Below are 12,922 nucleotides of genomic sequence, written 5' to 3'. Positions count from 1 at the left end.
TCTGACTTTTCTCAAAATATTGAAAAGATACAAAGTCTGACATCAAAACCAATGGGTTTCACAGGTAAATTTGCCATGCTTTTTTTTTATAAACCTCATATTTTTCTGTTATGTGGCATGAGTAAAACTGTGTTATGTAAAAGTAATACAACATAAAATGTTGCTAATCAACAATAATAGTAGTTTTTTGTGAAGTCAATATTAACAAGATGTTAGTAAGTCAATTTATTTATGGTAAAGCACACAAAATGTAACAAAGACAAAACAAAAAAAAATAATAACAAAGTATTATAAGAAATACAGATTATTATATTATAAAAGTATTATAAAAAAATGTGAGATTCTCACTGTTATAGGTAAGTGACAGGTATTGTGTGGTCGAAGCAGGAAATTGCAGAGTGAATTACAGCAGCCAGGGTGCAATGACACATCATTTAATAACTGTGACTGAATGTGCTCTCTTTCATGCTCTAGACCTGAAAACTGGCTCAGAGCGTATCTGCCTAGCTCTCCTAGATTAAAGCTACAGCTGGCAATCCTGTTCAGAAACACTTTTTGTTATACTGGGTAAAATTGTCCTTCCATCCTTAAAGTAGTTATTACATTATGTATTCACAAAGAGGAGGTTAAAAATAATTCTGTGTGGGAGCTAATACGCTAATGCTTTGATATTAGCTGATGGTCACGTAGCTGTTGATGTGAGCAAACCTGCCAGCTGTACCATATCAGTGATACTGTCCCATTAGCAAAATTGCTAATGATGGCTGTTGATTTTATTTTATTTATTAAACCTTTATTTAACCAGGAAAGTCACCATTGAGATTACTAGTCTATTTTTCAAAGGAGACCTGACAAAATAAATACATAAAATCAAATACAAAACAGTTATACAACATTACATGTAAAACATCTTACAGAAATAGCATCCACAAAAACTATTTAAAAAGAATGAAAACTTACATCAAACAGAATTAAAAACACTGACTATTTAAAGAAGTCATCTCTAAGACCATCAATCTAGAGCAAGTACCGGTCTTTGGAACGCAAAGGGTATTCCTTGGTGCTCTTTTGTGTTATCATTTCACACAAATAGATAGCTAATATATTAGCATGCTAATTAGCTAATATATTAGCATGCCATCCAGTGTTACCATCTTAGCTGACATGTAGATTTCTGGGAACATTAACAAATAATCTGAAAGTACTCTAATCATTCAGTAACTGTCCATCTGATGTTAGAACTGTTTTCCTGCATACGATGAGCACAATTTGGTGTCCTCGGTTTTTGACTAGATGACAGCCAGAGCCTGTTTAGGGAAAACTGTCTCGTTTCTATTATTAGCCAACTAAAACATCACTAGTTATATTAATTGCACTTCATTATTCCCCACACCTTTTGCTCTACATCACAACATGCTCAGTTCACCTCTCCTGCCCCTACCATCGTCTAAAAGAGCAACTTTAAAGCCCTGGAAACGTGAAACACCCCTGCAGCAATTTCTCCTGCAAGCTATTTAAAGTAACGTGAGCTGTCATGCAACCACACTGCCCGCTGAACCAAACCCGCGAACAACCAACCAGTTTGACCATCTCGCACAGAGGCCGTGAGAGATGGACAGAAGAGACACTCTGTTCAGTCTTCCCTGATGTTTGTTCCCACTCTTTCCTGAGCTCAGTTACGTCCCCAGCTATTTCTATCTGACCAGCTGTAGAATGGGCATGCCACCGACGCTCTCAAATTCAGCCGTGACACCGACTCCATAAAACTCTACATCTTAACCTAGCTCCTGTATCTTTACTAACGGTTTTTGTCCACTTGTTCTGTGAAATTAGGTCACACTTCCTCTTATTAGCTGGTGTTACCCCTATTGGCTGATATAACTGCTGTTAGACGCTTCTTCTAGACATTTACTCTGACATTGGTCTGAGGAAGGATTGCTTCTGCTCAGCTGTCAGATCTTTGAGATCTTTTTTGCACATTAACTAACTTTGATCCGGCCCAGGGCTTTCGGTTTCTTAATTCTCACACCATTCTTTGTGGAAGTGCTGCTATGTTTTGGTTCATTGTTGTGCTTTAGGGTCCAGTTCTGCTCCAACTTTAGTTTTTCAATATTTGGTCTCAGTATTTTCTCCAGCACCTTTTGATCGTCATGGATTCTATGACGGAGAGCTTTCCAGGTCAAGACCAGCATTATACTTGCTCTATGCGTCCCAGTTGCTATGACGTTCTTTTCTTGGAGTGCTGTACTCAGTTTAAACCAAATGGGTCCCAGTAATTCAATTTCCAACAATGTTGTACCAAAAGTCATAGACTTTGTTTTGGCCTGGCCATCATGTTTTTTTGTTGTTGTTGAGAATATTAAACTTAATCTCTGTCTGATTCTGCACACAGGAACTTTCAACACGGCCAGCTGTGGCCACTGATGATGACATTTGAGTTTTCGCAAATTTCTATGAACCTCTTACGGTCTGCTTTCAGACAGAACTTGCTTGGATAGCGAAACCTAGGTGCTGGCAATTGCTTCCAACGTTCGACTCCGGTATACCCTTATGAGAATAAGCTGATCAACCCTCTTTCTAAAGGCATCAGGCAGCTACTTCCATTTTGTCATTGTGTTTACACTCACTTCAGCACTCTATTCAGACGGTTATGTGTGACAACAGTCATTTTGAAATTAATTTTACAGATTTTGATGTTCTCTGAAGAACTGGAATTTCATATGTTTTTAAAATGATTGATAGTAAATGGGTATTCCAAAAATTAAGGAGACAAATATGGGCTGTTTCCAAATTTGATACAAAATTAACAAGAAGACAGGCTTAGTTTTTATGTCTGTTCTTCCGTGATCTTTTAAGCATGCGGCTTTACTTGTGACTCATGGGAGAAAAAGGATCCAGGTCAGCGAAGAGGACCAACTGCATAAATGAAACGCAGCCTTTTCTGTGTCCTGGCTTCCTGCCTCATCTGTTTGAAATGTAGCTAAGCGGCTGCCCTGACTCATTGCATTTTTGACTTATATGTGGACGCTGCTGCGCAACGGGATCAGGGCCTGATGAATGCCGGTCAGCTCAGGATGCAAGTGATACAGGACAGGGTGAGAGGGTTTAATAGCTTGGGAGGCAAGAATCAGGAACTTCTTCAGACAACTTAGAGGAGCGATGAGACGGCGTTTGCAGCAAAGATGGAAAAAAGATTTAGGCTGATAAATCCTGAGGTCTGCAGGCTATTTTCCTCTCAAATGATCACAATTTTATTATAAAGCAACATATTCCCTTACCAATACCTTAATCCCATGAAATATATATCTTTATATTGTGGCCAGAGGGCTCATAGAAACCTCATCACTTTAAGATTAGCTGCCAAAGCTCCTCTGATCTGATCTGCACTATGTTCTGCGCTATGCATGTGTGCGCCTGTAAGGTCTCTGTCAGCAGACATTTAAACCCATCCCCTTTAGAAGCACTTCAAACACCTCTTGCTGGGCTGTCCCCATCCTTGCATGCTACAGCGTTCCTATGCTTGTGTAAGTCAGAGGCCAAGGTTATGGTGACGCGCCAACGTTCCAGGTGTTTCATGAGCTAGCATGAGGGCTAGCTTGATTTTGCTGCTGAGATTTACTTCATCTGGTTGGACAGAGTGAGGTCGGTGTTTCTGCTGGGTGGGAACAGAAATGGGCCCCATTGCAGAGAGAAACGGTGGCTGGTTTTACTTCCATGATGATACAAATGGTTGAGGGATTTAAAAGCTGACGTTCTTCCTGTGCTTGGCTTCAAGTTCAGAATCAGAAATGCAGTTTCTCTGAAGTAGCCATTTTTAAGTACATAAACCTCTACACAGTTGTAATAGTTGGCTTGGAAACTTGTAGATTATCTCAAACATTACACACTACTGCCTCCCAGTGGAGTGAAAGATCAGCAACAAACCACCAGTCAACCACTACACTGGTCTGGTCTTTGTTGTGGATTCACCGTAAATATTTTTTTATGATATTAACTGGATCTGAAGAGGTACAGAGGCTTTGGACACATTTGGATTACTACAGACAGGAGCTCATGTACAGCATTTGCTACAAAATTTATAAAAACAGAGTTTTACATGCTTCGAAACGTTTAGTACAAACCCCCTCTTTAATTTTGAACTTTGACAAAAAAATAAAAAAAAATTAAAATATGTTCCTCACTCTGGATTGAGATACAAGCGTTTATTTTTTATTTTCATTTGATAATCCTTCTTATTCATAAATGGTTTGTGATTAAAAGAACAATAACAGAATGTATTAGATATTAGATTGATATGTAAACTTACATGGTGGCACTGACATTAAAGGGGCCTAGTCATGTATTTTGACCATGAAAATAAAACACAAAAAATCACATATTCATTTTCAAATAAAATAATATATGGCAAGTGTTGATCCTGGTATTGTTTACACCTAGTGATAGTGTTTAGTTCTTTTTGAGCCTGGAAATAAATTTTCCCGACTAGTTGGCTGGCTGGCTGGCTGGCTGGATGGATGGATGGATGGATGGATGGATGGATGGATGGATGGATGGATGGATGGATGGATGGATGGATGGATGGATGTACTAACAAGTTAGTAAATAAAAAACATGCAAATCAAACAAGTAGTGCGTAACACAATCCAGTAAATTAGGAAGTAAACAGATATGTAGGAGTAAGATTAGTAAAGAATAAAGTAAATATATAGATAAACATGGAAATTGATAAAAAAAGCAAGTAAATAGCCTAGTAAACAAACAGTTAAATAAATAATTAAAACGTGTAGTAAATAACTAAGCTGACCAGTTAGTTATTGTGGTCCAGTTCTGCTCCAACTATAGTTTTTCAATATTTGGTCTCAGTATTTTCTCCAGCACCTTTTGATCGTCATGGATTCTATGACGGAGAGCATAGAATCCATGACGTGGAAAATGTGTAGGTGATAAATGAGCAAGTAAGAAATACTTAATAAGTAAGCAAGTAACTACTTCAAGAAAAATAAAATAAAACATTGTGTCTCTTCACTTCAGACGTTTTCCTAGGTCACCTTTCCGGCAGATGAAAAAAAGGTAATTTTTTTTCATCTGCCAGAAAATTGATTGCTTTTGAATTTATGAAATAATAAATAGAGGCCCAAGAGGAAATGAGCAAAAAACATACTGCAGGACAAGATTACAAAATGCTTCCCAACTCCATATCTGTCTGCCTTCTCTCCGTGGCTCTAGAGCCTCCCACACCTCTCCCCATAAGGCATGAGTCTCAGCAGAGGGGTTGCCACGTCAGGCAGACGTTGTCCCCACATGAGGAAGGTGGATGAACAGGTGTGCCCCTATCAACGGAAGCGCAGAAATACTCAGCCGCCGGTACGAGATGCAGCGCACGCCTACGTCAGCAAACATTTCCAGATCTCCAGCTTTTTCTTTCCTACAGAAGAGATAATTACACATTCTTCAGTGGATCTGTGGCGCATTGTCAGCACAAGCAGGCAGAGCGGGATCATGTTTCAGTTCTGAACAAAGTTTAGGATGCACACAAAACAAAGGTGTTATGCGTGGAGGTCACACACCTTGAACCAACATGACATTCCGTATTTACCGCTTTGAGTGCTGTTATTTTAGTGTCAAATCTCACTCCTTCCCAGCCCACGGCCTGTGCAGGCGGGAGGCTCTGCCGTGTCCAAATAAAGGCTGCAAACAGCCCTTGCAGTGATCCGACTGAATGCTGCACATTCCCACATTACCCACGGAGCTTTGCCTCGCTCCGCAGGCCTGGAACAGGGACCTCAGCGCTTCGTTTCTTCACAGGCGACAGTGTATTCGGCGTGATCAGAATAAGTCCGATCCTCTCCAATTACACTCCTCTCACAGATTGCTGGGTATCACATGCCGTCTGCCGGCTGGATATGATGATTCTGCGCCTGCAGTGTAAATGGATACAGTAGTTTCTGGCATGTACTGTGCATTACAACTCAGCCGGAGCAGTGGGCTGCTGTGGCCTAAAAGCAGGCAGTGGTGAATTTCAAGCCGTTTAACAAACTCATGTGGTTGTTCTCACCATCTGAGGGACATTGGATGCGTTCCTTACTCTTGTACCCCAACTGATGTGCACGAGATGCAGAGGCTCTTCTCTGTGAGGACGCAACGGAGATAAATGTGATCAAATCAACTGTAACCCATGGTAACGGAGCTGCTCTTCAGTCAGATCACAGGTCTGAAACCAAAGAAGTATCCATCATTCATCTGACATTTGGATTCAGAAGCTGATGCCATATCAGATGATAAGATCCTTACACCAGAGACATCCATCATGGCTCTAATATGAAAATAGATCATGAAACCGACCAGAACAGGTCCAATGAGAGGACTTTCAGCTCCACAAGGTCATCACATGTTCATCTAGGTCCATGGGGGGAAAAATACAAACGTTGTATTGAAAAACTCTACAGAAAAGTGATTGGGGTTCAGTACACGGAAGGATGCACGTCTGAACACGGAGGGAAAACCTGGAAGAATGAACTCCACCATCTGTCCATCTCTCTTTGTCTCTCTTTTCCAAACATTTCCTTTCTCCTTTCCTTTTGCTTGTCTTCACTGAGAGCCAGAGATGGACTGCATGGTGACATTGTTGCCTTCTGGGAACAACATCCTGATGCTGCCTGGGTGTGTGAAGCAAAAACTCCAGCATCAGTGATTTTGTTGCCAGGAGAAGGACCAAATCTGCATGAAACTCTTGTAGTAGAAATCCAAATATGTGGCTTTGGTATGTATAAAAAAAAGAAGCAGTGTTACCAGTTAAATTATAGGACAAACAAAAAGAAATGATTTCAGAAATGAAATACTAACTTAAAACTAAATGTGTCTATGCTCATCGACAAGGACAGGATTTAGGTCACCCTTTCTCTGAAAGTGTTTGCTTTGTTGAGCCAGGGTTAATGAATCTATTAAAATGTTGTTGGGTTGAGTTCCCCAGGTCTGCTTATTTACTACAAAATCAAAAAGAAAAAAGAAGTCTGATTGTTAAAAAATGAATACTGTGTTTTGTACTAGATATCTTTCATTTTATGAAGATTCAAATTTCTCAGTAAAAAAATCTGCCCAAATAAAAAGTCTCCATCTGCATCTGCCTAGGCTGTGGTGCCAATAATGGCCAAGGGCCACACTGTGGACACAGCTCCTCTAGAGGGAGCCAATGTCTCTGGATGACATCTACAGGTTGTGTAGTAGATTGTGAAGTATATGCAGTCAAACTCAGCAAATTAGATTTTTATTAAAAAGTTAGTTTCTTTCAGTATCTCAATTCACTAAAGGAAACACATTATATAGATTTTTCATGCAGAATAATGTTCTCAAGCCATTATTTCTGTGCATTACAATGATTTTCTGCTTACAGCTAATAAAACCACAATATTTAAGATGAGAATATTACATATTTTATTTGTTGCATATGACTGTTCAGTCACATGCAATAAACTAGAAGGCCCGTTGGTCAGAATAAAAATACCTTTAGAAAATGACAGCCTTTAAGTAGGTATTAAACATACTTGTCATTAACCCATATCTCTGTATCAAAAATGTTTTTTTAATTGGTCTGGTGTAATATTCTAGTCTTAAATGTCTTGTTTTCAGTTGATGTCATCGGAAAATCCTCATAATGACCGTTAAATAAATAAAATAAAAGCTTCAGCTGGTGTGGAAATAATCTATATAATGTGATTCACTTAGCTAATTCAGGAACTGAAATTAACATTTAAATGTACTGGAGAGGATTGTACGATAATTTGTTGGATGGAACACCCTTTCGTGTCAAATAATTTGTGGTAAACACTTTATCTAAAAGTTGCCTGCATGGTAATCCCATTAAACATCTTAATGTGAGTCAGAGTCGGTTCTTAATATAGCCGCATTATGGCTTTCTGTCCAGGGTGGCACCTTAGGGGGGACACCACAGCCCCAAAGAAAAAAGTTATCTGTCAGCTGTATTTGTTGGGGCTTCTGTGGTTTATTTGTATGTCAAATCAATGTGAATGGGCACCCTCCTTGTGTTGTGCACATTGTAAGCATTGCAGAAAAATATTTGGAGTGACCGTTGAAGTTAGTATCTGATTCAAGCTAATGAACCAGTATCCATGTTATATGCTTCTAAAAAGACCAGAAACCATTTGATCATGATAAAATAAAGTTAAATACACCAAGCCTCCTTCCTGATGGTCCTATTTGTGGATAAAAACAGCCCCAGCACCGGGCGCGATGACCAGATATAAACAGATGTGGCGCCATCTACCAGCAGTATCACAGAACTATCATAATGCCGGTTTGCTTAATTAATAAAACAGTATTAAATAATGCTGGACCGAGTCTGGCCCTCTGCAATGCATTGCAGTAAAGCATCAGCTCGCCGTGATCAAAGACCAACTATTAATAATTAAATATACCGATCTACAGCAACTTTAGGAGCCTCATATCAGAACATTTACTCAGGTTTAATGTCCACTTCAGTGAACACCAACATTCATACTGAATTCCCAGCAACCTTCCAGTCTTTTCCTTCTTGGAATCTTATCTTTTTTGTGTTTTATTTTCATTGGATCTTGGACCGTTCTGCATTGTTTCGCTGGGAGATGCTAATAACCGTTAGCCGCTTCCTTGTTTTATCCCCTGCTGCGCATGCATTGTTGTACTTTCTCTGTTATTAAAAATAAACAGAAAGGCTTTATTAACTAACAAATTTTAATGACCTCCTATCTGTGATATGTGTTGTTTATGACTGATTCATTATTTGTCAAGTTTCACGTTGACAGCCCGGAAGACAGGGGTGCAAAAGAACTATGTTTCACAACATGTTTAATATATATGACAGACGGTAGTCCATAAGTATGCTGTGAGTGAGGAGAATGCCTTTTTGAAATGATGTACTGATAAAAAAAAAGTGAAACCTGTGACATGCATTAATAATCTGCCCATTTATTCTCACACCAGTTGTAATGCACAGGATAAGGCTGCGTTCACACTGCATGCCTTGATGCTTGATTCCGATTGTTTGCTAAAATCCGATGTTTTTTTTGGTTTTTTTTGCGTAGTTGTTCATACCACTACTTTAATGCAATCTCATCAGACTTCTGTCTGAATGGTTCATGACCTGAAAGCGACCCGCATGCTGAGGAGTAAGTAGAGGTCACACAGCAGTGCCCTATTTTCAGAAATAGCAATGAATGTAATAGTTGCTAAAAATAAAGATTCATAACAGTACGAAAGAGCCTTACCACATGTACTCAGCAAACCTATATGCGAGTAAATGAAAAGGGACTGGGCTTCTAGTGTAATGCAACTATATAGACTCACCGGTGTCGCCAGGAGTCACACATGACCATGTTAGCATAAGATACTCGACCTGTGCATACGCAACAATGATCATTGAGTTCTCGCCGCTAGTGGTCAGCAGGGATGAAATGCATGCAGATGGATGGGCCAGAATCCCAACACCTATAAATAAAATCCAGTGCAAAGACTTGCTTTCAAAAAAAATCTCTGACCTAGTAAATGTATTCCACCTTTTTGAAATAGCATCAGTGGTCGGATGGAGAACATGAATGAACAAAAGTCACTCGGGTTGGCACAACTGCAGACCTTCGAAAACATAGTCTGTCTGCCTAAACTGCTAGACTGGACAAAGTGAGCATCAGACCCATGGAAACTCTGGAGGAGCTGCAGAAATCCACACCTCAGGTGGGAGAACCAGTGGCAGGACAACAATTATTTGCGCACTCCACAAATATGTTAAAATAAAGCCAGCAGATGTCCTGTTTTTCACAAGCCATGTAGAGATGCTCTAGTCAGACGAAAGCAAAATTTTAAAATGTGGTTGAAAACTGACACCACCCTAAGCACACACACCATCTGTGTGAAACAGTTAAACCATGAAATCAATGTTTTGAGAAGATGGATGGAGCTGAATTCAGGACCATTTTGGATGGAAGTCTGCTGAAATTGCAAAATACACTAAAGAATAACAGCCAGAGCTGCAATAAAACCCTTTAGATCAACAACATAATCATGTTTTAGAATAGACCAGTCAAAATACAGACATAAATAGTTGCTAATCAACTATGTGAACATTTACAAAGTAATGACCTACTTGAGGAGTTTCAGTCAGGCTTCAGAGCTCATCATAGCACTGAAACAGCTCTGGTGAAGGTCACCAATGATATTCTCATAGCCTCAGATAATGGACTTTTGTCTGTACTTGTCCTGTTAGATCTCAGTGCTGCATTTGATACAGTTGATCACAATATTCTCCTACAAAGACTTGAGCATACTGTAGGGATTAAGGGAAAAGCATTAGGCTGGTTTAAATCTTATCTGTCGGACAGATTCCAGTTTGTTCATGTTAATAATAAATCTTCCTCAAACTCTAGGGTCACTTGTGGAGTACCACAGGGTTCAGTCCTTGGACCAATTCTATTTACTATATATATGCTTCCGATAGGCAAAATTATCAGACAGCATGGGATTAATTTCCACTGTTATGCTGATGACACTCAGCTATATTTATCCATAAATCCTGATGAATCCAATCAGTTACTTCGACTGCAGTCATGTCTTGATGACATCAAAAGCTGGATGACTTTAAATTTCCTGCATTTAAATTCTGACAAGACAGAAGTTGTAATCTTTGGGCCAGAGTCTTCAAAAAATAAAGTTCTTAATCAATCCCTTAATCTAGATGGCATTAACTTGGCCTCTGGTAATAAAGTTAAAAATTTTGGTGTTGTTTTTGACCAAGACATGTCATTTAAATCCCATATTAAACAGGTTTCCAGAGTTTCCTTTTTTCACCTCCGGAATATCGCCAAAATTAGAAACATTCTGTCCAGGGGTGGTGCTGAAAACTAGTCCATGCATTTGTTACTTCAAGGCTGGACTATTGTAATTCTTTACTATCAGGAAGTCCACAAAATGCAGTTCAAAGTCTTCAGCTGATTCAAAATGCTGCGGCAAGAGTTCTGATGAAAATCAACAAGAGGGATCATATGTCTCCAATTTTAGCTTCCCTTCATTGGCTTCCTGTTAAATCAAGAATAGAATTTAAAATTCTCCTTCTAACGTATAAAGCCCTTAATAATCAAGCTCCATCATATATCAGAGCTTTGATTACCCCGTATGTTCCTAACAGAGCACTTCGCTCTCAGACTGCAGGTCTGCTGGTGGTTCCTAGAGTCTCTAAAAGTAGAATGGGAGGCAGATCCTTTAGCTATCAGGCTCCTCTCCTGTGGAACCAACTCCCAGTTTTGGTCCGTGAGGCAGACACCCTGTCTACTTTTAAGACTAATGTTAAAACTTTTCTTTTTGACAAAGCTTATAGTTAGAGTGGCTCATACCCTGAGCTATCTCTATAGTTGTGCTGTGATAGGCCTAGGCTGCTGGAGGACATCAGGGTCTAATTTTCTCACTCTACTGATTTCTACTGTTCTTCAGTCTACTGTTCTCCAGTTTTGCATTGTATTACATTGAAATGACTGTCGTCATTTCAGCTTTTAACTTTTTGCTCTCTCTCTTTTTCTTCATAGTAGGTACACCTGGTCTGGCGTTCTGTTAACTGTGACATCATCCAGAGAAGACGGCTCACCCGCTACTACCATCTAATGTAGAACAGATTACTAGATCAATGTGTGCTTCTGTGCTTTTTTGTCTCTCTTGTTGTGTCTCTGTTCTGTCTTCTGTAACCCCAGTCGGTCGAGGCAGATGACCGTTCATACTGAGCCCGGTTCTGCCGGAGGTTTTTCCTTCCCGTTAATGGGTGGTTTTTCTTCCCACTGTCGCTTCATGCTTGCTCAGTATGAGGGATTGCAGCAAAGCCATGTACAATGCAGACGACTCTCCCTGTGGCTCTACGGTTCCCCAGGAGTGAATGCTGCTTGTCGGGACTTTGATGCAATCAACTGGTTTCCTTATATAGGACATTTTTGACCAATCTGTATAATCTGACCCAATCTGTATAATATGATTGAACTTGACTTTGTAAAGTGCCTTGAGATGACATGTTTCATGATTTGGCGCTATATAAATAAAATTGAATTGAATTGAATTGAATAAATCCAATTGGAAACTTGTGGCAAGACCTAAAATTCTATGTTTATAGATGCGGTCTGACCAGTTTGGCTCAACTTCAGCAGGAATAATGGACAAACTTGCAAAACAATATATGATGAGGAAAGCCAACAAAGAAAATCACCCTGAACTCACCATCCCCCACAGTGAAATACGGTGGTGGCAGCATTATGCTGCGAGGATGCTCTCCTTCACCTGGGGCCGGGTAGCTCCTCAGAGTTAATGAGAAGATGCATGAAGTGAAATCTAGGGCAATTCAGTACGGCTGCAAACGACTTGGTGACAGTCCACCTTCCAGCAGGACACCTACATCAAACATCCAGCACCAACTTCATGAAAATGTTTTAGAGCACATCCAGGTGTTAGGATGGCCCAATCAATGTCCAGATGTGAATCTAACAGACAATCTGTGGGTACGCTCCATCCAATCTGACTGACCTAGAGAAGCAGGAAGGGGCAAAGATTTTTGGTCACATTTCATGCATACCCACAAAGCCTTGCAGGTAAAGATAAACATTGTATAATTTTTGGTTGTAACAAATGTGAACGACCTTAAGGGGTGCGAATACTTTTACAAGAAATTATATACAAAACAGTGACGCCTAGGCTGATGTTCTTTATGACCGGACACATTAGCGGCAACATTATTGATTACGTCTGGCACTCTGCTGCAGGTAAGGTCAGAAACATCCTGGCAGACAGCTGGATATGTAAGCTCTTTGTCCTTGCTTTGTCCTCACATCATTTTCATCCCTTCTTTACATTCCCTCTTCTCTCACAACCCCTAGCTTTCCCCCCTCCTCCCTTTCATGTCCAG

Source organism: Fundulus heteroclitus, chromosome 10, assembly GCF_011125445.2.
Source record: "Fundulus heteroclitus isolate FHET01 chromosome 10, MU-UCD_Fhet_4.1, whole genome shotgun sequence".
In the NCBI taxonomy this organism is placed as follows: domain Eukaryota; kingdom Metazoa; phylum Chordata; class Actinopteri; order Cyprinodontiformes; family Fundulidae; genus Fundulus; species Fundulus heteroclitus.
Note: the sequence above shows the minus strand (reverse complement) of the source record.